General features: G+C 43.8%; 1 protein-coding gene across 3 annotated transcripts in view; it reads right to left on the reverse strand.

Annotated features, from left to right (window-relative positions):
• USP49 (ubiquitin specific peptidase 49) overlaps positions 1-23,977 on the reverse strand; it is a 200,624-nt gene extending 176,647 nt beyond the window's left edge. For 2 of the 3 annotated variants that reach the window (XM_073615936.1, XM_073615935.1), the window contains exon 1: positions 23,762-23,974. The gene's annotated coding sequence lies outside the window, so the exon portion shown is untranslated. Of the gene's footprint in view, positions 1-23,761 lie in introns of all 3 variants that reach the window. The other variant, XM_073615938.1, reaches the window with a different exon arrangement.
• Positions 23,978-24,568: the final 591 nt, after the last annotated feature.

Raw genomic sequence — 24,568 nt, forward strand, 5'->3', positions numbered from 1 at the left:
ACAACCCTGGCCGTTGGTTGTCGGGGTCTGCGGGCGGGGGGCTTATCGGAAACCGGGAGCCCCCCTTAATAAGGGGGCCCCCAGATCCCGGCCCCCCACCCTGTGTGAATGAGTTTGGGGTACATGGTACCCCTACCCATTCACCTAGGGAAAAGTGTCAATATAAAAAACACACAGTACACAGGTTTTAAGAGTAATTTATTAGTCAGCTCCGGGGGTCTTCTTCCGACTTCGGGGGGGTCTCCTTCCGACTTCTCCCGGTGTTCGGCCTCTTCTCCCGGGCCCCACCGCTATCTTCCTCCAGCTCTATTGCCAGCGGCGAGGGGCCCGGTCTGCTGCCGCTGTCTCGCCGCCGCTGTCTTGCCGCCGCTGTCTCACCGCTTCTTCTCTTCTTTTCTTCTTCCCCGATGTTGACACGACGCTCTCTCCGGCTCGAATGCTGTGTGCGAGCTGCGGAGCCATTTATATAGGCGGTAACCCCGCCCCCTTACGACGTCATGGTCCCAGCATGCGCAGGGACTCTGGCGTCATAAAGGGGCGTGACCCCAGAGTCCCTGCGCATGCTGGGACCATGACGTCGTAAGGGGGCGGGGTTACCGCCTATATAAATGGCTCCGCAGCTCGCACACAGCATTCGAGCCGGAGAGAGCGTCGTGTCAACATCGGGGAAGAAGAAAAGAAGAGAAGAAGCGGTGAGACAGCGGCGGCAAGACAGCGGCGACGAGACAGCGGCGGCGAGACAGCGGCGGCGAGACAGCGGCGACGAGACAGCGGCAGCAGACCGGGCCCCTCGCTGGCAATAGAGCTGGAAGAAGATAGCGGTGGGGCCCGGGAGAAGAGGCCGAACACCGGGAGAAGTCGGAAGGAGACCCCCCAAAGTCGGAAGAAGACCCCCGGAGCTGACTAATAAATTACTCTTAAAACCTGTGTACTGTGTGTTTTTTATATTGACACTTTTCCCTAGGTGAATGGGTAGGGGTACCATGTACCCCAAACTCATTCACACAGGGTGGGGGGCCGGGATCTGGGGGCCCCCTTATTAAGGGGGGCTCCCGGATTCCGATAAGCCCCCCCGCCCGCAGACCCCGACAACCAACGGCCAGGGTTGTCGGGAAGAGGCCCTTGTCCTCATCAACATGGGGACAAGGTGCTTTGGGGTGGGGGGGCCGCAGGGCGCCCCCCTCCCCCAAGGCACCCACCCCCCCATGTTGAGGGCATGCGGCCTGGTACGGCTCAGGAGGGGGGGGGGGGGGGCGCCCGCTCGTCCCCACCCCCTTTCCTGGCCGGCCGGGCTGCGTGCTCGGATAAGGGTCTGGTATGGATTTGGGGGGGACCCCCACGCCGATTTTTCGGCATAGGGGGTTCCCCTTACAATCCATGCTAGACCTAAGGGCCTGGTATGCCTCCGAGGGGGGAACCCACGCCGGTTTTTTCATTTAAAATTTGGCGCGGTGTTCCCGCCTCAGGATTCATACCAGACAGCTGTCAGCACTGCCTGTCACTCATCGCGGAAGGAAAACAAAGTTTTCCTTTCGCGATGAGTGAGCCATCTCGGCGCTGGCCCCTGCGACGGGGCTCGTAGGTGTCAAATCTCGCCGAGAAGTGCGACGAGATTGACACAATATCGCAGTCACCTACTGTATATACGAACAGAAACTTGCCTTTAGCCGATCATAATATTCCTCAAGAATCAATCAACAGATGATAATATTGTAGTTAATTATTTATCAGGATATTCCTTGATAATAGGATATAATTATGCCTCGTTTCCACTAAGCGGAACGGTTTGGGTCAGTACAGTTTGGAAGGGTTAGAATGGTCCAGCCTATTCAGGTGAGCTTTTCCACTGCAAGTCAGACCGTCAGCGGCCAAATGGGGTTCAGAAAAAATGCCTAGCGTGGTGTCGCACTAGTGCAACAAGAAATGTGACGCTACAAACAATGGAGGTCATCCAGTAGCTCGTCTTTTCTCTACTTGCCTTTTGGTTTTTTGTAGTTAAAATACATGCTGCACTGTATGAAAGAAGGTTACAAGCAGCAATGAGAAAAACAGCAGAAAAGAAATCTTCTAGCTTGGATATTTACCCGGGAGGAGAAGTACACCTTTGTGCGGCAAAGACAAAGACGGCAGCGCTATAGGGTAAGCAACTGTATGCCATTTGTCATGTAGTTCTACTCGTATTAAAAAATATAAATAAGAAAGAATAAGGAAAAATCTAATATACAAGATGTGAAGGATATACATTATGTATTGAACACCATACATGTTGCACACGTATGTAAAAGTGCCATTAAAGGGGAACTTCTTTGCTATGAGTTTATTTGCAGAATCAATCACTTTGATCGATCAGCTAACTGTTGAATAGGAATTACTGTGTGTGCGCGTATATTATATTATATTTTACCACTTCAGCTCTGAAAGATTCCCCCCCCCCTTCATGACCAGGCCATTTTTTGCGACAAAGCACTGCACTACTTTAAAGCGGACCTTCAGTACTTTTTTCAACTTTCCATCTATTAAATCCTCTGCTCTTGTTGTTTTAACTTTGGATAGTAAAACATTTTTCTTGTGCCAGTAAATATCTTATACAGCCCACTTCCTGTTTCTTGTCTGGTAAAAAGCCTAGGCTTATGACATTATCCACAGCTCTCTCACTCTCGTGAGAGTTTACCAATGGGGGGGGGGGGGGGGGGGGGGATGAGTCATAAGAGGACCAATGAGAGCTGCAGAGCTGGAGGTGTGCCTCTGTGTGTCTGTGTCAATCAAGCAAGTGAACAGGCAACAGCTTCAGCTGCCCTCAGTTATAAATGGATGCAGCCAGACTCAGTGGAGGGAGATTTCTGCAGCACATTTGGCAAGTACAGAATCACAGTATATATAAAATAATATGCAAAGTGGTTGGAGGGAAGCTTCAGAATGGCAAAGATGTTTTTATTACAAATTATGTGAGCAGACTGCAGTTCCTCTATAAAGAGGAGTTCCAGGCTCCTTCAGAAAAAAATAAGTCAGCAGCTACAAATCCCGTATTATATATACATACATATATACACACATACATACACACACACACACACACACACACACACACACACACACCTGTGTGTTTTTTTTTTTTTTCTTCACCTTTTGGCAAAGCTGTGCGCCAACCAGTCATTTGGGCTTTCCTCCATGCCAATGAGTGGTGGGATGCGACCGTCCCGAGATTCTCACACACACACACAGTGGGTGCACAATTTCAGAATGTTGGAGGAAACCTTTTCATACCTTTGTGCAAAGCTACGTCCGGCGATGGAGAAGCAAAGCACCAACTTCAGAGCCAGTTTGCCTGTGAGGAAAAGAGTTGCAATTGCACTGTGGAAGCTGGCTACCAACAGTGAATACAGAAGTATAGGTCATCTTTTTTGTGTCAGTAAATCCTCAGTGTGCAGGACTGTCTGCACATTGCTACCTTCTGAAACTGTTCATTTTCCAGACAGGGAAAAAAACTTAAAGACATGGCTGACTACTTTGAGAACAGGTGGGGCCTTCCACAGTGTGTTGGTGCTATTGATGGCTCACACATACCAATAATAGCACCACAAGAATGCCACACTGACTACTTCAACAGGAAAGGCTGGCATTCCATCATTCTCCAGGGAGTAGTGGATGGAAAAGGACTATTCTGGAGTGTGAATGTAGGAAAGTCTGTGAGTTTGCATGATGCTCGGGTTCTACGATTGTCCACATTTTGTGATTGGGTTGGCCAGGGAGGCCTGTACCCCGTTTGCACTAAGAGCATTTGTGGGGTGAACGTTGGCTATTATGTGCTCGGGGACTCTGCCTACCCTTTACAAAATTGGCTCCTGAAACCATTTCCTGACAATGGCCGCCTGACACCAGAACAACAAACCTACAACAAGAAAACATCCAGGGCACGGGTCGTAGTGGAAAATGCTTTCAGAAGACTTGAGGGTAGATGGCGGTGTCTTATGAAGAGGAATGACAGTGACATTAAACTTGCCAAATCCATGGTGCTTACTTGCTGTGCTCTTCACAATTCTTTGTGAAACTCATGGGAGAAGACTTCCACCAGGATTGGAATACATCCTCAGAAGAGCCAGTATTAGTAATAGCAGCACAGGATATCGAAGAAGAGTGCAGTGAAATACACTAGGCTGTGATGCTGCACCTCAACGTTTAATTTCTTACCATGAATTTTTAAAAGCTTTACTAAAGTATTACTATACTTTTAATAAAGTGTTACATTAAATAAGACATACTCAAAAAAGTCTCATGTTTTTTATTCCACAAAAAACAAATCTTTCTATATATTCTTGAAACTAAAAATTTGAAAAATACCTTAACAAAGAAACATTTTTTTTACAAAAACAAGTGTACAGGTCCTGTGTTGCCTGAAAGGCACTTCTGTCCGGGTGGTGACTTGGGATCACGACTGGCTCCAAGCACTTGAACAAGCTGACCAAGGACACCGGGGAAGGCCTGGCTGAAGGTAGCCAACTGCTCCATCTGCTGCCAGGCGATTTCTGCCTCCTGGCGCATAGCTTCCTGTGCATCCTGACGCAGTGCCTGAAATCGCTTCTTAGAAAGGTTCTCAATCCTTTCCAGCTGCCTTTCCTCTACTGCTCGCATATCCTCCATGTGCGCAGATCCAGCTGCAACCGTCTCCTTTCACCTGGAATATACAAAAGACCAGAATAGTGTTTTTGGTAGCAATTGGTACAAAAACTAGGTGGATATATATTAGCTGTACCCCCTTTGCTCATCTACCCCACCACTGCACATCTGCCCCACAACTGTACCCCCTGCTCATCTGCTCCACCACTGTAACCCCCCTGCTGATCTGCCCCAACAATGTTCCCCCTTTCTCATCTGCCCTACCACTATACCTCCATGCATATCTGCTCCACCACTGAACAATCTTCTCATCTGTCCCACCACTTTAACCCCCTTTCTCATCCGCCCCACGAGACTGTACCCCCCCCCCCGTTCCTCTGCCCCACCGCTGTAACCCCCTGCTCATCTGTCCCACCAATGTACCTCCTGCACATCTGTCTCACCTCTGTTCCCCCTGATCTCCCGCCACACCTCTGTTCCTCCTGATCTCCTGCCCGACCTCTGTTCCCCCTGATCTCCTACCCCACCAATACACCTCCTTTCACATTTGCCCCGTGGCTCTTCTGTGCCACTTCTGAACCCCTTTCTCATCTCTTCCACCACTGTACCCCCCTACACATCTGCCCCACCGCTGTACCCTCCTGCTCTTTTGTTCCACCTCTGAACCCCTCCTGCTCATTTTCCCCACCGTTGTGTCCTCTTCTCATCTAGGATATGCGTGATATGCAAAGTGGAGATTTTTTTTAAGAAAATGCAAAATTACAACTTTCACTATTATCGTCATGTCTTACCAGTGTGCTGGGGTGCATTGGGAGTACTCTGTGGTTGGCTAGATGAAATTGTACTGGTGCTGCTGAAAGACATTGAAGGACCCTTGTCGGAAAAGTTTGATGCATCATTGGAGAGTCCATCAACTGTATCTGAAAATGCACATATGAGAATATATACAAAATATATATATATATATATATATATATATATATATATATATACACACACACACACACACACATATATATATATATATACATATATACACACACACACACACACACACACACACACACACACACACACACACACTTTTTTTTTTTTTTTTTTTTTTTAATGGTTAGCAGAGCGAAATCCCATGCCAAGTATAAAAATAAATAAATAAAAACACTTACCAACGGTAACGATTCGAGAAGTGCAGTTGCAGAGTCCAGACCTCCCTGCCTGCCTGCCTTGGTTTGCCGGCCTATGAACGTAAATGGTGTCCATGGCGTCGTACCACCTCCAATTACTCCGACTGTTTCCACTGTGGCTGTTGGCATCCTTAATTTTTTTTTTATATTGGCCTTTAAGCTTCTTAAGCTTTACCCTACACTGACCCGACGTCCGTTCAAATCCCTCGGCTGCCATCCGCTGAGAAATATCTTTATACACCTTTTCATTTCTCACTGATCCATCAAGCTCACTCTGAATAACGCCATCACCAATTATGGTTAGGAAAGTAGATAGTTCCTGAGACGACCAGACCCTGCTGTTTGCAGGCATCCTTCTCCTATTATTTGGACTGAACGGCGACGTGGTGCTTGTTTTGCGCTTGCCTTTGATGTGAGCATTGACGTTTTTCTGTCCGCCAATCAGTGGAATGTATCGTGTGACGCCCGCACCATTTTCTATGGCCCCACATGTGAAGCAGGACCATGAATGATGCGGTTGTATGGGCCGCTTTCATACTGGAAACACTCAAAATAGCGTACCGTACCGAACCAACCCGAACCGTTCCGCTCAGTGGAAACGAGGCATTATTTTTCTTATGTAATTTATTCATTGCACTGTAATAATTGTTACCAAAAAAATAAAAAATAAAATAAAGACAATAATAAAGTTTGCAGAATATTTTAGGGTCACACGTATTTGATATCATTTCCGATACGTAGCTACGCACACCTGAAGGTTTTTCTGGGAATCGTACCACAAAAGTCGTAACTAAATAGAGCACATTTTGCACTGTTGTAATTCAATATTAGCTTTATGCAACAAAAGTCGGATGATCTGTTGTACGATAATCGGATCGTGTGTACGGGGCATTAACCTCCTCCAAACAGAGAAAAAGAATATTGTTTAGCATCACTTTAACCACTTGCCACCCAGGCCAATTCTGACATTTCTCTCCTACATGTAAAAATCATCATTTTTTTGCTAGAAAATTACATAGAACCTTCCAACATTATATGTTTTTTTAGAAAAGGCCCTCGAGAATACAATGGCAGTCGTTGCAACTTTTTTTCTTGCATGGTATTTTTCGAACATGTTTTTTTGGGAAAAAAAAACAACAAAAAAAACAACAAAAAAAACACAGTAAAGTTAGCCCAATTTTTTGCATAATGTGAATGATTAAGTTACGCCGAGTAAATAGATACCCAACATGTCATGCTTCAAAATTGCACATGCTCATGGAATGGCGCCAAACTTTGGTACTTAAAAATCCCCATAGGCGACGCTTTAAAAGGTCTAGGGCTAGAAGTATTGCTCACACTCTAACATTCAAGGCGATACCTCACATGTGTGGTTTTAACACTATTTTCATATGTGGGCGGAACTTATGTATGCATTCGCTTCTGCGTGGGAGCACATGGGCACTTTAACATTTTTTTATTGTTCATTTTACTTTTTTTTTTTTTACACTTTTAACCACTTCAATACTGAGGGCGTCTTATGACGCCCTTGACTTTGTGTGTGGATATCTGAATGATGCCTGCAGCTACAAGCATCATTCAGATATCATTCTTTGCAGCTGGCGATTCTGTGCACAATAAGAATAATAACAATGGCAGTTCCACTGCTTGATCGTTCTTATAGGCGACGGGAGGGGACGTCCTACCCCCATTCTGCCGCCATCCGGTGCTTCTCCGGGCTCTCCCGTGCCATCAGGGGCCCGGAGAAAGAATCGGCCGGTGGCGGATGACGACGATAGAGATTTCGAGTGACCAGATGGTTGCCAGTCATCTCTATGACCGTCGGAGGCCTGGGCGCGACATTATGACGTCAATCCCGGGTTCCCAGAAGTATAGAAAGCCGCGGTCGCGGCTGTCGGCATGAGATCGGTGAATTTTTTTCCTCGATCTCATGCTTTCCAGCCTGGAGGAGAGATGTGGGGTCTTACTTGACCCCACATCTCTCCATAAAGAGGACCTGTCACAATAGATTCCTATTACAAGGGATGTTTACATTCCTTGTAATAGGAATAAAAGTGATGTTAAAAAAAAAAAAATGCAAAAATAAAGAAAAAAAAAAAAAAAAAAGTAAAAAATTTTTTAAAGCGCCCCTGTCCCCGGTAGCTTGCGTTCAGAAGCGAACGCACATGTATGTCCCACCCACATATGTAAACGCTGTTCAAACCACACGTGAGGTATCGCCGCGTGCGTTAGAGTGTGTGCAACAATTCTACCACTAGATCTCCTCTGTAACTCTAAACTGCTAACCTGTAAAAATTTTCAAAGCGTTGCCTATGGAGATTTTTAAGTACCAAAGTTTGGCGCCATTCCATGAGTGTGCGCAATTTTAAAGCGTGACATGTTGGGTATCTATTTACTCGGCATAACATCATCTTTCATATGATACAAAAAAAATGGGCTAACTTTACTGTTTTGTTATTTTTTAATTCATGAAACCGTTTTTTTTTCCCCCCAAAAAAAGGCGTTTGAAAAATTATTGCGCAAATACCGTGCAAGATAAAAAGTTGCAATGACCGCCATTTTATTCCCTAGGGTGTCTGCTAAAAAAAACATATAATGTTTGGGAGTTCTGAGTAATTTTCTAGCAAAAAAAAAAAAAAATTGATGATTTTTACATGTAGGAGAGAAGTGCCAGAATAGGCCGGTATTGAAGTTATTAATCACTTCCCGCCCGCCCTATAGCAGATTGACGTCCGGGAAGTGGTTCTGTTATCCTGACTGGGCGTCATATGACGTCCAGCAGGATAACATGCCGCAGCGGAGCGGTGTGTCAGCCTGACACACCGCTCCACCGATCTTGGTAAAGAGCCTCCGGTGGAGGCTCTTTACCACGTGATCAGCCGTGTCCAATCACGGCTGATCACGCTGTCAATGGGAAGAGCCGTTGATCGGCTCTTCCTCACTCGCGTCTGACAGACGCGAGTAGAGGAGAGCCGATTGGCGGCTCTCCTGGCAGGGGGGTCTGCACTGATTGTTTATCAGCGCAGCCCCCCCTCAGATCACCACACTGGACCACCAGGGATGCCACTAGGACCACCAGGGAAGGGGCAACGTGGATGGCCAGGTATGTACCCCATGGCCATCCACATGTGCCCAATCTGTGCCAATCAGTGCCCACAAATGGGCACTGATTGGCACCATTATGTCACTGATCTGCCCAGCAATGCCCAGATCTGCCCAGCAATGTTTTATCAGTGCCACCTGTCAGTGCCCATCGGTGTCACCTGTCAGTGCCCACCTATCAGTGCCCATCAGTGCAACACATCAGTGCCACCCATAAGTACCCATCAGTGCCACCCATATGTACCAATCAATGCCACCTACGAGTGCCCATCAGTGCCGCCTATGAGTGCCCATCAGTGCCACCTATGAGTGCCCATCAGTGCCACCTATGAGTGCCCATCAGTGCCACCTATGAGTGCCCATCAGTGCCACCTCATCGGTGCCCATCAGTGCCGCCGTATCAGTGCCCATCATTGAAGGAGAAAGCGTACTTATTTACAAAAAATTTTAACAGAAACAAAGAAAAACTTGTTTTTTTTCGAAATTTTCGTTTTTTTTTAATTTGTTGCGCAAAAAATAAAAACCGCAGAGGTGATCAAATACCACCAAAAGAAAGCTCTATTTGTGGGAACAAAATGATAAAAAATTTGTTTGGGTACAGTGTAGCATGACCGCGCAATTGTCATTCAAATTGCGACAGCACTGAAAAGGTGAAAATTGGCCTGGGCGGGAAGGTGTCTAAGTGCCTGGTATTGAAGTGGTTAAAAAAAAATAAAAATGTTTTTGATCACTTTTATTCCTATTACAAGGAATGTAAACATCCCTTGTAATAGGGATATGGCATGATCGGTCCTCTTTACAGTGCAATATGGGGTCAATAAGACCCCACATCTCACCTCTAGGCTGGGAAGCCTGCAATAAAAAAAAAACACCATCTCGGCTTCCCAGCCAAGGAGGCACCGTTTGTTTGAATGCAGAGGCCGGGGGTGACGTCATAACATCGCGCCCAGCCTCTGAACAATCATAGACACGCTGGTGACCATCTGGTCCGCCGGAAATCTCTGTGGTAAATATCCGGGACCGGCGGATCCTGTCTCCTACTCACCGATGGAAGCCGTTGCTTCTACTGACATAGAAGCAACGGAGGGCGGCGAGAGAAGGAGTCCCTTCTTACCGCCCGTAAGAACGTTCAAGTGGCGGAACAGCCACCATGATTGTTCTTATGGTGTAGGGAATCGCCGGCTGAAAAAGCCGATAGCTGCAGGCATCATTCAGATATACCCTCACAAAGTCATGCACGATTCTGGCCAAAATGAGAATCACAATTTTTTTGCTTAGAATAAAAAGATCACAATTCTTGCGATGTAAAAATCTTTCACATTATACAGAAAAAAAAAAAAAAAGGGGGCTAACTTTACTGGTTAGTGTTTTTTTGTTTTTTAAATTCATTAAAGTAATTTTTCCCAAAAAAAATTGCATTTGAAAGACCGCTGCGCAAATACAGTGTGACATAAAGTCTATTCCATTGACAAATGGTTACAATGTTTATACTAACTGGCGGTTCACACATGGGGCAACACGACTTGTTCACACAGGCGACCTGCACACGACTTCAGCGGCGACTTGCAAAACGACTTCTGTATAGAAGTCAATGCAAGTCGCCTGAAGTTGCCCCAAAAGTAGTACATGAACCTTTTTCTAAGTCGGAGCGACTTGAGTCACTCCTATTAGAATGGTTCCGTAGTACAGAACGGGACGCGACTTGTCATGCGGCTAAGTCGCCTGACAAGTCGCCCCTGTGTGAACCGGGGCTTAAGTTCAACTGATAATGAATGTTATTATTCTTGGCAGACTGCCCAGTTTTTCTCTTCCTTTCTTTTGACTGCTGTGGCTTCAGAAGAGCAGAGAGAATTCTTTGCATAGCAAGAATCGTAAAACACTTTAGTCAAGATCGCAACGGGGGAAAGAAAAAAAAAAAAAAAAAAAGTGCTTGTACATTGTAGAGTTGAAAAGGTATAGATAACAACCATTCACACTTGCACTGAACACGAGATATATAAACAAGTACAGAGCATCACATCATATGTAAAGCATATCCAAAATGTTATGAAAAAACAAAACAAAAAAAAATGTAAAAAAACAAAAAAACACAGGAGTAAAACAAAATAGTCCGAGTTTATTGAGGGAAGATTACTCAGAAGTCTCCTTTGTCTACTCTGGGATGTACAGCGGAGGAATTCCTAAACTCGGGCCATAACCATGATAACTCTAGGTGGTCTTATAATTGTAATAACCTATCCATTACTAATTGTGGTGGGGTGAGACTTGGCTTATCAAGCCAACTTTGCCAAATGAGGTTACATTTTGTAACCGCTTTTCGATGGCGATAAGCCAACTTCTCTCCGAATAGAAGGTAATCAACGTAGGCGATCTACTGCACCCTAGAAGGCACAGTGGGAGCCAACCAAAATCGGCAATCAGCTTTCTAGCTAGGTACAATAACCTGGACACCATAATATAAAATACCACTTCATACTACTTCAGCATCAATTGTGCCCAGCAAGCACACCAATGGATCAAGAGGTATAGGTATTTGGGCAGTGATCAAAAATAACCTGCACTATCTCCGCCCAGTATCGGGCAAGTTACAAGCAGCACCGTATTATATGTATAAAGTCCCCCCTGACCATCGAGCACTTTGGACATAAGGGAGAAACCCTTTGGCCCCAATTATATAGCCTATTGGGGGTGTGATAGGCTCTGTGTAAGATAAATAATTGTGAGTTTATGTGCAGCTGACACCTATACAGCAGAGATCGCTTCTAGGGCCATATTCCATTGATCCCCATCTATGGCTCCGATATCAGTGACCCAATGGGGGTTATTTACGAAAAGCAAATCCACTTTGCACTGCAAGTGCACTTGGAAGTGCAGTCACTCTAAATCTAAGGGGTAGATCTGAAATAAGTGGAAGCTCTGCTGATTTTATCATCCAACCATGTGCAAGCTAAAATGCTGTTTTTTATTTTCCTTGCATGTCCCCCTCGGATCTAAAGCGACTGCACTTTCAAGCGCACTTGCAGTACAAAGTGGATTTTCCTTTAGTAAATAACCCCTAATGAGCTCTACTTTTTTAACAGTGTGCGATCTTGAATAGAAGACAACAAAACAAAGTAGGCCATCAATATTAGACCCCTGCGAGTGGTAGCTTGCAGAATTTCCCGCAGTAGCGAGGAGCTAGATATAGCTAAGGAGAGAGTTTGTGTCTGCGTCTGTATTGCATGTCAGAATTGAAGATATTGATAAAATTGTTTATGTTGTAGCGAGAACTCCGCACACAGCTGATCAAACACCTTCAGAGTACTACCATTATATAGTTGGTGAAAGAACCTGGAGAGCAGTTTAATTACAATCTTACAGTCACTGAGGGACTGCGAACTGTCATCCACCAGCAAGCCAGTTCAATTAACATAAACAAGCCAGTGTGTTGGCAGGGATGCTGTTCATTGTCAAATGGTGCTGGCAAAAACTAGACAGAAAACTTGTGCAAGTTGTGATTTCTTTTAAGGAAGACTTCTTCCTCATTTTTAGAAATCTAGTACATCCAACCACAGCTTTAAAGCCACAAAAAAATAGGGTAGTGATAAAAAAAAAAAGAACAAAAAAAAAAAAAAAAAAAGGAAGAAACATTTTCTTTATCAGGGAGGAAAAAAAAAAAAAAAAAAAAAGGAAGAAACATTTTCTTTATCAGGGAGAAAAAAAAAAAAAAAAAAAAAAAACCTAAAAATACTACCCACCACACAAACACACCATCCCCATGCTGAACTATCTGCTGGATGCTGATCTCAAGGGGGCTGGTCCTTTCTACATACATAATAGGCTTCTCTCCAACTCAGCTTCTCTGTGCCAAGAGCTGTACCCCTTTCACACTGAGGCGCTTTTCAGGTATTTTGGTGCTAAAAACAGCGCCTGTAAAGCACCTCGCATGTCTCCCCAGTGTGATAGCCCAAGTGCTTTCACACTGGGGCAGTGCGCTTGCAGGACATTCTGAAAAGTCCTGCAATCATAATCTTTGGGGCGGTGCGGTAACGGTTTATACAGAGCTCCCAAAACGCCCTGCCCATGGAAATGAATGGGCAAGCACCGTAGAAGCGCCTGCAAAGTGCTTCGGCAGTGCCACAACACGGCACTTTTAACCCTTTCTTTGGCCGCTAGCAGGGTTTAAAAGTGCCCCACTAGCGCCTGAAAAGCGCCGCTAAAACGACGGTAAAGTGCCATTTTACTGCTTTAATGCTGTACTATCAAAACTGTACTTAGTGATTCAACTCACTGTCAACAATGCTCGACAATCTGCAGCATTTTCTCACTGCAGAAAAGTGCAAGAACTCTAAAAATTACATAAGCATTTAAATGATAGCTGTCTCCACAAAAACCAATGTGTTGCAATGAATTTAAAAAAACTAGCTGTTCATCCACTGCAAAGCATTTCAATGTAGGTCTGATGGATTTCTCGCACCTAAAAAAAAAAAAAAAAAAAAAAAAAAAAAAAAAAGAAGCAACATTCAATGCCATTTCACACTATGCGGTGTGGGAACCGTATGTGAGTTTGAACAGGAATCGCACCGCATTTTTGTTTAAATCACATGCGATTCTTTAGCAGCGCGATTTGAGACATTATTCTGTACAGTTCATATCGCACCAAAATAAGGCAAGACCCTTTTTTGGGGGGCACCAGAATCGGAACACATGAGTGTTCACACTTATGCGATCCGATTCTACAAATCGCACTGCATTTTGCGAACCGATTTTGTTAACTTAACATACACACCCGCAGCAGTTTGTATGAATGGGGTGCAATTTAGATGTGGTACAGACTCCGCAGGGCACAAGTGTGAGCCGGCACTAAAAGACATCACATTATAATCCAAATCCCAAACCCAATTACTTCCCTGCAGGGATTTGGATTGTAAACTCCTATGAGCAGGGCCCTTTTATCCCTCTTGTATTTTATTGTAGTGTGACTGTACTGTCTCCCTTTTATATTGTAAAGGGATACGTAAACTGTTGGAGCCATATACATCCTAAATAATAATAATACATTTCTGTTGGGTAGGAATTCAGTAATTCTAATGGATCTTAGTGTAGGAAGTAAAACTGGCCATAGATGGTTTGTTTTATTTAATTCAGCCAGTGGTGGGGGGGAAAAAAACAAAGGCAGATGGAGGAATCCCTTCTCCCCAGCGAGACCTGCCATTGTCATTATTATTATTATTCAGGATTTATAAAGCGCCAACAGTTTACGCAGCACTTTATAATATAAAAAAGGTGACAATACAGTTATATTACAATAAAACACAAGAGGATTAAGAGGGCCCTGCTCAGAAGAGCTTACAGTCTAATAGGGTGGGACAGGTTGTACAAAAGGTTGTAACTGTGGGGGAAGGAGCTTATGGTAAAAGATTTGTTGGAGATGTGATAGGCTTTCCTGAAGAGATGAGTTTTCAGGGATCACCTGAAGGTAGCAAGAGTAGGGGATAGCCGGACAGGTTGAGGTGGGAGGAGGAGACAAGACAGCTTGAGAGTAGGAGGTCTTGAGGAGCGGAGAGGACTATTTGGGTGATATTTGGAGACAAGATTGGTGATGTAGCTCGGGGCAGAGTTGTGAATGGCTTTGTATGGCTAGTATTTTGAATTTAATTCGTTGGGTGATTGGGAGCCAGTGTAGGGATTGGAGGAGAGGGTTGGCAGACACTGAGCGGTTGGAAGGTGTATAAGTCTGGCAGCAGCATTCATGATAGGCTGAAGAGGGGATAGCCTATGGAGAGGCAGGCCAATGAGAAGGGAGTTGCAATAGTCAAGCGAAGAGATAACAAGGGAGTGAATGAGGAGCTTGGTGGTTTCATTTGTTAAAAAGGGGTGAATTTTAGAGATGTTACGGAGGTGAATTCTACAAACCTTTGACAACGATTGGACTTGAGGCTGAAATGACAAGTCAGAGGGGTTGATTTACTAAAAGGCAAATCCACTTTGCACTACAAATGCACTTGGAAATGCAGTCACTGTAGATATGAGGGGGGCATGCAAGGAAAATAAAAAACATTTTTGCTTGTACATGATTGGATGATAAAATCAGCAGAGCTTCCCCTCATTTCAGATCTTCCCCTCAGATCTAAAGGGACTGAACTTCCAATGCAAATGTAGTGCAAAGTGGATTTGCCTTTAGTAAATCAACCCCAGAGTCTAGGATTACACCTAGTACCCTGGCGTGAGGGGAGGGACTGATGGTTGCATTGTTGATTTTGATGGAAAAGTCATGGACGGGGGCACGGGTGGGGGGGGGGGGGCAAATATTAATAGATCAGTTTTAGAGAGATTCATCAATGCTGATATGTCAGTTAGTAATGCGAGAGGAGACTGAAGGAGTGAGGTGAGGAGTAGACAGATAGATTTGGGTGTCATTGGTGTATAAGTTGTATTGGAAGCCGTGGGCGGTTATCAAGTGACCAAGGGAGGAGGTGTAGATAGAGAAGAGAAAGGGTCCAAGAACAGAGCCTTGGGGGACCCCCACAGAAAGGGGCAATGGAACTAACACTGAAGGAGTGCTGTGATAGGTAGGTAGAGAAGCAGGATAGAGCAGAATCTTGGAGGCCAAGGGAATGTACCGTATTTATCGGCGTATAACATGCACCCCAAGTTTAGGAGGAAAGTTTAAGAAGAAGAAAAAAACAAAAAAAACAAAAAAAAAAAAAAAAAAAAAAAAAAAAAAAAAAAAAAAAAACTTACATTTTAAATGCCCATCAATGCAGCCTTCCACACTGTCCACCTGAAGCATGCTTTGGTTTTAAATTTAGCGCCGCCTCCCCCGGCAAGATCTTCGGCTCTTCTCACCACCGATATAGACTGAGCCGAGTGTACTCGTGTACTCGGCTCCGCTCGCAGTAACACTCCTGTCCCGCCCCTTGGCCCGGATCCTATGATGGACACAACACCGGTCCAATGGTGGGACATAAAGGCTAGGAGGCGGGACTGAGCGTGACTGCGCGTGGAGCCGAGTACACAGTACACTCGGCTCGGCTCGTTCAATGTCGGCGGCGCTCCACAGACAGCGGAGATCGGCGTATAACACGCACCCACGATTTTCCCCTGATTTTAAGGGGAAAAAAAGTGCGTATATATATATATATATATATATATAAAAATACGGTAATTTATTGAGAATGAGCGGGTGGTCAACAGTATCAAAGGCCGCAGAGAGGTCAAGTAGTAGGAGTATGGAGTACAGGCTGTTGGTTTTAGCAGTTAGTAAATCGTTAGTGAGTTTTAGTAGTTTTCCACGGAGTGCTGTGAGCGAAAGCCAGACTGTAAGGGGTCAAGAAGGTTATTAATGGGAGCAATGAGATGGGTCTTAAGTTGTTCAGGTCGGTAGGGTCCAGTGAGGGCTTTTTTAAGTATGGTAGTGATCTGCGCATGTTTAAGAGGGGAGGGGAAGGTGCCACTAGAGAAGGAGAGATTGAAGATGTGAGTGAGGGAGCATAGGATAGAAGAGGGTGACTGTAGTAGTTATGAGGGAACAGGATCGAAGGGACAATTGGTTAGGTGGGTATCTGAGAAAAGTTTTGTAACCTCTTCAGTAGTAGCCAATTCAAAAAAGAGGAGAGTGTTGAATGTAATAATATATATATATATATATATATATATATATATATATATATATATATATATATATATATATATATATATATATATATATATATATATATATATATATATATATATATATATATACACACACACACACACACATATATGCACACACACACACACACACAGGTTGTTTTACAATCACTTTAAAGTTGATTACCAGATTTATTGTCACTTTAAAAATAGTTTGTTTAGGCCAAGCTGGTCCAAACAATTTTCAACGCGCCAGCTGGGTGCACCGTATACATTATGTGTAGCCTCACCTACATACAATATACAACACTGTGTTCCGTTCCACACCCAGAACAAAATGGAGTCAAGCTTCATGCTGCTCAGCCATTTATAGGCAGCTGTGTATTCGCTGAATGATTACAAAGCTTCCCCTGATCGGCTGAGATCATGGCATCATCCGCCCACCTCTTCACCCTTAGCCAAATCAGAGGAAGCTTTGTATTCAGAGAATACAAAGCTGCCCATCAATGGCTGAGCGCCACCCTCTTATTTTGCTCTGGGTGTGAAACAGGAAGTCTGTCACAGTGCACTATATGTAGCTGAAGCTAGATGCAGTTTATACAGTGCCGAGAGCCACTGCAGCACTCTGTGAAGGAAATAACTTGTTTGGACCAGATTGGACCTACTTTTTACAGTTTGTTTTTTTCCTTTTGGGATTAAGGCTTTACATAAATAAATAAAAGCTGATCATTGGTTTGTCTCAACCCTCTAACTGCCACTTTTGCTGGACAGCTTGATCCACTTGAAGGTCATACACCGTGCAATAAATAATAGATTTATGTTTCTATGGATCTCTCCTATACGTTGTCAACTATAGATCTCTTATCCCTAACTGACCAATATGTTTTCATGGGAAGTGGATTCAGATCAATTTTCGGAAGAGAAGATCATAAGTTATTGTGTCTCTGTTTCCACCATGCAAATTCACAACACTCAGATTGATAAAAATATAACTGGAAACATGACCAAAGCATCTAAGTGCAGCCGATCAATGCAAAAAGATTATTCATTTTCCACCTTGGCCAATTGACTTGGATAGATCGAAATTAGTCAAAATTGATCCTAAGAGAAGCTATGGCTATTCAATTGTTTGCTGAATCGGTCATATCGCACATTGATTGGATAATAAAATGAAAGTGCGTATGGGCACAATTAGAGAAAGCTGAAAAATAACAAACATGGGTGCACTGTAGACATTAAGTGAGTGTACAATTAACTTTAAAATCTACCAAAACAATGTACCATGAGGACCTACCTAAACTAAGCAACCAATCTGCATCCAATCAGACAGGCCCCTTGCACTACATACTTGTTGGTCGATCTAAAAGATATTGCTGAAAATAAATAAATAAAGCAGTCACCGCATCTTCACATCTAAGGCCCCATTCACTTTACTATTTATTTTTTGCAATTCATTGAAGTGTATATTTTTCCAAGAAAATTGCGTTTGAAAGACTGCTGCGCAAATACAGCGTGACATAAAATATTGCAACATCCGCCATTTTATTCTCTAGGGTCTCTATATATATTTGGGGGTTCTAAGTAATTTTCTAGCAAACAATACTAATTTTAACTTGTAAGCAACAAATGTCAGAAAAAGGTTTGGTCTTTAAAGCAGAGTACAAATACTGCAGCTGCTGACTTTTACTATATGGACACTTACCTGTCCAGGGAGCCCGCGATGTTGGCACCCCCAGCTGATCTTCGGATTGCCTGCTGGGTACAGCCGCCACCATTCCAGGTAAGGAAACCCAGCAATAAAGCCTTTAGGCTGCATGTCTGGTTCCCTACTGCTCTGATTGGCCCAGCGCCAGAGGAAGGAGGAGGAGGTTGAACTTCCGGGAGATCGGGCTGCGGCTCGGTCTCCCGGGGGTGGGGAAGGGGACCTGTCAAAAACAGGTCTCTGTTCCCCCCTGAAGGGTGCCAAATGTGACACAAGGGGGGTAGTGGGAGCAATTAAGCAGAAGTTCCACTTTTGGGTGGAACTCTGCTTTAAGTGGTTAAGCTGCCCTCTAGACCGAAGTTCATTCCTTTCATCTAAAAGAACCGAGAGATACATTGTATGTCTTCTCTATCAGCGCTGAGGAGTGTTGATAAATATTTGTTGCCTTTTTTTTTCCTGACAGCTCAGCTCTGCACGGTTTACATAGAATCGCAGAAACAGCCAATTGGCATCGGGAAGGGGGGGTTGAATCGAGATTGTGATCTTTTAACGATAAATCATGCAGCTATAATTCACACCTGAGCGTTTTTTTTTTTTTTTTTTGCTTGAGGCTCTAAAACGCTCAACAAGGCAAATTCCAGTCATTTCATGGCCCCTGTCCACAGCTGAGCATTCTGTCTCCTGAAGCAAAATGCCTGTTGCTAAAAAATGTACACAAGCTTCTTTTTTGTCAGATAGGGACCCATAGACTTCAATAGGAACTCCTTACAACGTTGCAGCATGAGCATTTCACAAGCATTTTGACACGTATTTTCTGCTCAAACAGCAGCTCTCCACTCCTAATTTCCTCCACCACTCCTCCCCCCAGTCCTTTTTTTCCCTAAAATAAAAACACCTGAAGCTGTAAAATGCTTATAATACACCTCTAAGGCCTGGTTCACACCTATGCAGGTTGCATATTCCAGATGTATTTTGCGTTTTTCAATACACGCTTTTGATCCACTGAAGTCTATGGAACCAAAAACCAGAAAAAAGTCCCTGGCCCTTTCCATAAAATGCATAGATGTGAACTACATCCATAGGAAACCATGGTAAATGGGCTGTAGTAGGTGTCTGCAAAACTGAAAACGTGCTAAAAAAAAAAAAAAAAAAAAAAAAAAAAAAAAAAAAAAAAAATTATGCATAGGTGTGAACCAGGCCTTAAAAACGCGCAAATAAAAACCCATCTAAAAATTGCTCTGCTCAGAAGTAAATGCAGCCTAAGAACTGATAAGCTTAAAAAGAATACGTTTTATGTTTTGGGGTTTAGGCCAAGTTCATAATTGTGTCACTTGCAATCCATGGGTAGGAAATGCTGCTAAAGAAGTCCCAGACCTTTTAAAAAAGTATTTTTAAAAATTGCACTGCATGGTATGGTATGGTGCTGCAGCTCCATGCCGATTTGTGCCCACGATAAGGCAGGCATTCTGCTGATGCATACAGATGCCATTAAGAATTAATAGCACCTTTGAGTGTCTGCTAAAGAGCAGAACGTTTCACCTGTGGGTCTAGAACACATGCAGTTTTGTGCCGTCTGAACCTAGTCTTGATACGGCTTCTAATAGATTTCTCATGCAACAGCATTCACAGGATTATTTTTCCCTAAGGACAACAGAAAGTTTCCAGGACAAGCTTTAAAACACATTATAAAATCCTTCAGAGAACTGTATACATCAGGGGTGTCCAACCTTTTGACCTTCCTGGGCCACACTGGGAGAAGAAGAATTGTCATGGGCAACACATAAAATGTACTAACAATAGGGATAGCTGATGAGCAGAAAAACTTGGCAGATCACAAGTAACGATCACCGATATAGATAACGTGCCTGAGTAATAAAACCTCATTTTTATTGTCATTTTTTTAATTATAAAAGGAAAAGGCGGGCAACAAAAAACTAGTGTGATATTTGACATAGTTTATTAAAAACAAACGCATCAATATCTAGGTGGATGATATTTTGGTTCTAATTTTGCCTTTCATCCTTGAAAATAGCTGCCCACAAATATGGGAGCTGCCGAAAACTAATGACATGAATAAGGTGCAATTGTGAAGGCTTGGGTACTTTTCTTTGGGAAGATAAAACATATAAAAGTCATGGACTTCTTCAGAGCTTCTCCCATCCTCTGGAACTCTCTACTTCATTCTGTCCAGCTATCTCCTATTCTTGTTACCTTTAGACCCCATTCACACAGGGACGACTTGTCAGGCGACCTAGTCGCCTGACAAGTCGCCTCCCATTCTGTGCTATGGAACCGTTCTAAGGGGAACGATGCAAGTCGCTCCGACTTAGAAAAAGGTTCCTGTACGACTTTGGGGGCGACTTGGGGCAACTTGCATAGACTTCTATACAGAAGTCGTTTTGCAAGTAGCCCGGGCAGTCGTTTGCAGGTCGCCTTGCTGAGGCGACCTGCAAGTCATGTTGCCCCTGTATGAATGGGGTCTTAGGCGATCCCTGAAAACTCATCTCTTCAGGGAAGCCTATCCAACCAACTGAAATGTTATCACTTCCATTAGCTCATCCTCCACAGTTATAACCTTTTGTATCACTTGTCCTACCTTATTAGATTATAAGCGGGGCCTTCTTAACCCTCTTGTATATTATTGTATTGTAACTGTCTGGTCTCCCTTTATATTGTAAAGCGCTGTGCAAACTGTTGGCACAATATACTTTTGGTCAAGTACTCGCCGATACCGAGTACCCATACCTTTGTGGTGCAGTTTGAGCCCCTACAAAATGAAGAGGCTCAAATTGCACTGCAAAGAATCACATTTGATTTGTCCAAATCCAGTGTGATTTGAGACCAATATAAAATGAATGGGTTCAAAATCGCACTGCAAAGGTATTGGAGCATCTCTTAGACTCTAAGCTCTAACGAGCAGGACCCTCTGATTCCCACTGTAATAGTTACATAGTTTGGCAGAAAAAAAAACAAAAAAAAACAAAAAAAAAGACAAGTCTATCTAGTTCAACCAAAAAAAAAAAAAAAAAAAAAAAAAAAAAGGGTCATACAATCCCTTATACACAATCCTATAATCCTATATCTACAGTTGATTCAGGAGGAAGGTGAAAAAACCCAGCAAAGCATGATCCAATTTGCTATTGCAGGAGAAAAGAAAAATCCTTACTGATCCCCTGAGAGGCATTCAGATTTTCCCTGGATCAACTTTACCTATAAATGTTAGTATCCAGTTATATTATGTACATTTAGGAAAGTATCCGGGCCTTTTTTAAAGCAATCTAATGAGGAGGAGAGGAAACAGATCGTGTGTTCCTAGTATATAGGAACACCGATCGGTCACCTCCCCCAGTCAGTCCCATCCCCCCACAGTTAGAATCACTCCCGAGGTAACACATTTAACCCCCTTGATCGCCCCCTAGTGTTAATCCCTTATAATAAATAATAACTTTTGCGCAAACCAATCAATATACGCTAATTGAAATTTATTTTACCAAAAATATGTAGAATACATATCAGCCTAAGGAGGAAGAAATTTGTTTTTTGTTTTTTTAAATTGGGGATATTTATTATAGCAAACAATATTGTGTTTTTTTTCAAAATTGTCACTCATTTTTTTGTTTATAGCGCAAAAAATAAAAACAGCAGAGGTGATCAAATACCACCAAAAGAAAGCTTTATTTGTGGGGGAATTTTTTTTTCAAAATTTCATACAGCATTGTATGACCGCGCAATTGTCATTCAAAATGTTACAGTGCTGAAAGCTGAAAATTGGCCTGGGCAGGAAGGGGGTGAAAATGCCCTGTATTGAAGTGGTTAAACGTAAAGAGTGCCCCTTGTCCTCTGTGATGACCTTAAAGTGAAAAACTCAACACCATGTTCACTATTTGGACCACTTATGTATTGGTACTTGTTAATTATATCTCTCCTTAATCTCCTCTTCTGAAGAGGGAAAAAATTCAGTTCCTCTACACTTTCCTTATAGCTGAGCTCCTCCATGCATCTTATCAGTTTGGTTGCCCTTCTCTGCACTTTCTCCAGTTCCCTGATATCCTTTTTGAGAACTGGTGAAATGGTAATAAATTGTATTGTAATGTCTGCCCTTATGTTGTAAAGAACTGCGTAAACTGTTGGCGCTAAATGAGCCCACTTTCACATTGGGCCGATTTGGCATGCAATTTGACATGTCAAGTCACATGCCAAATCGGCAGCTACTGCTGGCGACTTTGCGACACCGCGCTGATTTCCAAAAGTAGTTCCAGTACTACTTTTGGAGACTTCGGGGGCAATTTGAATAGATTTGTGCAGGAACCCGCACAGATGTCTGTCAAATCGCCCCCGAAGTCAGACTGCATTGCTGGTTTGAAATTGTGCGAGTTCAGCTGAACTTGCACGTTTTCATTAGTTAAAACCTAGGCTAAATCCTCTGTATAATAATAATAATAATATTATTATTATTTTTATTATTATCAGGGTTGTACCAGTATTGGTGCTGATACTAAGCATCTGCATGAGTACTCGTGATTATTAATAATAATAATAATAATAATAATATTCATGAGTACTCATGCAGATGTTTAGTATCGGCACCAATACTGGTACAACCCTGATAATAAAAATAATATTATTATTTTTGTATTATTGAGCCGCAGTCAAATTTTTCTTCAGCTGCATGTGTTCACCAAGTGTAAACGCATTTAAAAAATAAAATAAAAATATAGAGATATAGATCTATATCTGGCTCTCTCAACATTGTAAAGTAAGTTTTCATACCAGTCTTGGGCCACAGGTTGGACACCCCTGGAATACAACAATGCCGAGCCAGGAAAGCAGCAATCTGTGTGTACTGGACGCGGTACTAGCTGTCTAACTTTGGCATTCCTGAATGCTGACGGTCAATTCCCATTTCCAGGAGATCACTTTTTTCAAAACAGGTTTAAACTCAAACATCTAATTAATCAGAAGGCCACCATCTTAGTTGTGACATCTGATATTGAATTCCTAAATCGCAGACTCTCCATAGAAAAAGTTTCCAGGTCACACCAAGGCCTAGTCCCCCCACCCACCAGAGTCCATGATTTCTGCCCCCCCAGGACTGAAGCCACTACAGACCCGGGGCAGGGGGGGTGATAGTGAAGAGGACAGATTTGGATCGATCAGTCTATGACATCTGGGCTGTCAGCAGAGAAGATCCCAGCCAGGACATCTGTGCACACAATCCCGATCCTCACAACACTAATCACACTGATATCTGGATAGGGATCTAAGTAGGGACACAACAAAGCAGCCTGCTTAAATTCCCCCCAACTGGACAGAACACACATATAGACACACTGTACACTTCTGATCTGGAGCAGCTGATAACGAGGCCACTGATAATTCATCAGCACAATCATGATTGAGGATCAATAGCTGCACTTGTGTCTTTGTATTATTTACATGTGCCTGTATACAAAATGTGTGTGTGCCTCCCCCGGTACCACCTCCTCCGCTCCTCCCCTCAAACCCCCCCTCCACCACCCGTACCCCGCCCCTCTTGGCCCGGTACCTGCTTGTCCGGTGCCCGCCCCTCGCCCTCCACCTTGTCTCCGCCTCATGTCTCCACCGATGCCGCTCTTTATTCCGTTATTCGCAGTACACTCGGCCTGTCACCCGGTTGTTACCGCACAAGTCTCCGCCCCCCCGGCTCGCTATCCTGTGTTCCCATAGGCTCCCGCCGCCGGCGCCTGTCCCCTTCGCCACATGTGATTGGAAGAGACGACCGCCGGTCAAAGCGTCACCTCCTCCTTCCTCCACGTTCGGCACACGCAGGCCGTGCTTCGGGTATTATTTCGGATCTACGCCAAGTGCGTAAAAGAAGTGGCGGACATCCGTTCGGGGAGCGTATCTGTGTTCGTGAATACAGACGGCTGTGGAAAGTGTGGTTGAGCCGCAAAAGGGTAAATAAGGATGCTGGAGACAAAGGACTCTTAAAGGCGCAGACTGCTTGTTCGGCTGTTCTAGTTTGGCATTCAAACTCTGTGTTACGCTATTTGTTTGTTTACCTCTTGTGGAAAAAATCGGAGGTATGGAGAAGAGTCTGACACTAAAGTGGCCAGTCGAGTTTGGTTACTTTACCTTTGCTTTGCCAGACACAGCTGAGAGCTTCTGGGAGGTCCACACTTCAGCTTGTTCCTCCTCCAGCGGTTTTCTGTTGTATGAAAAACACGCCTTATATGTATTTTCAGGTGTTCCCATTGAAGTCTGTAGGGGCCAAAATGTCCAACTCCGTCCCAAAGAAGCAGCACCATACTCAGGTGTGAACGGGCCTTTCAATATGGTAGAAACCTTGTGGAGCGTTAAAGTGCCTCAGGAA

The sequence above is a fragment of the Aquarana catesbeiana genome, linkage group LG02 (assembly GCF_042186555.1).
Source record: "Aquarana catesbeiana isolate 2022-GZ linkage group LG02, ASM4218655v1, whole genome shotgun sequence".
Classification (NCBI taxonomy): domain Eukaryota; kingdom Metazoa; phylum Chordata; class Amphibia; order Anura; family Ranidae; genus Aquarana; species Aquarana catesbeiana.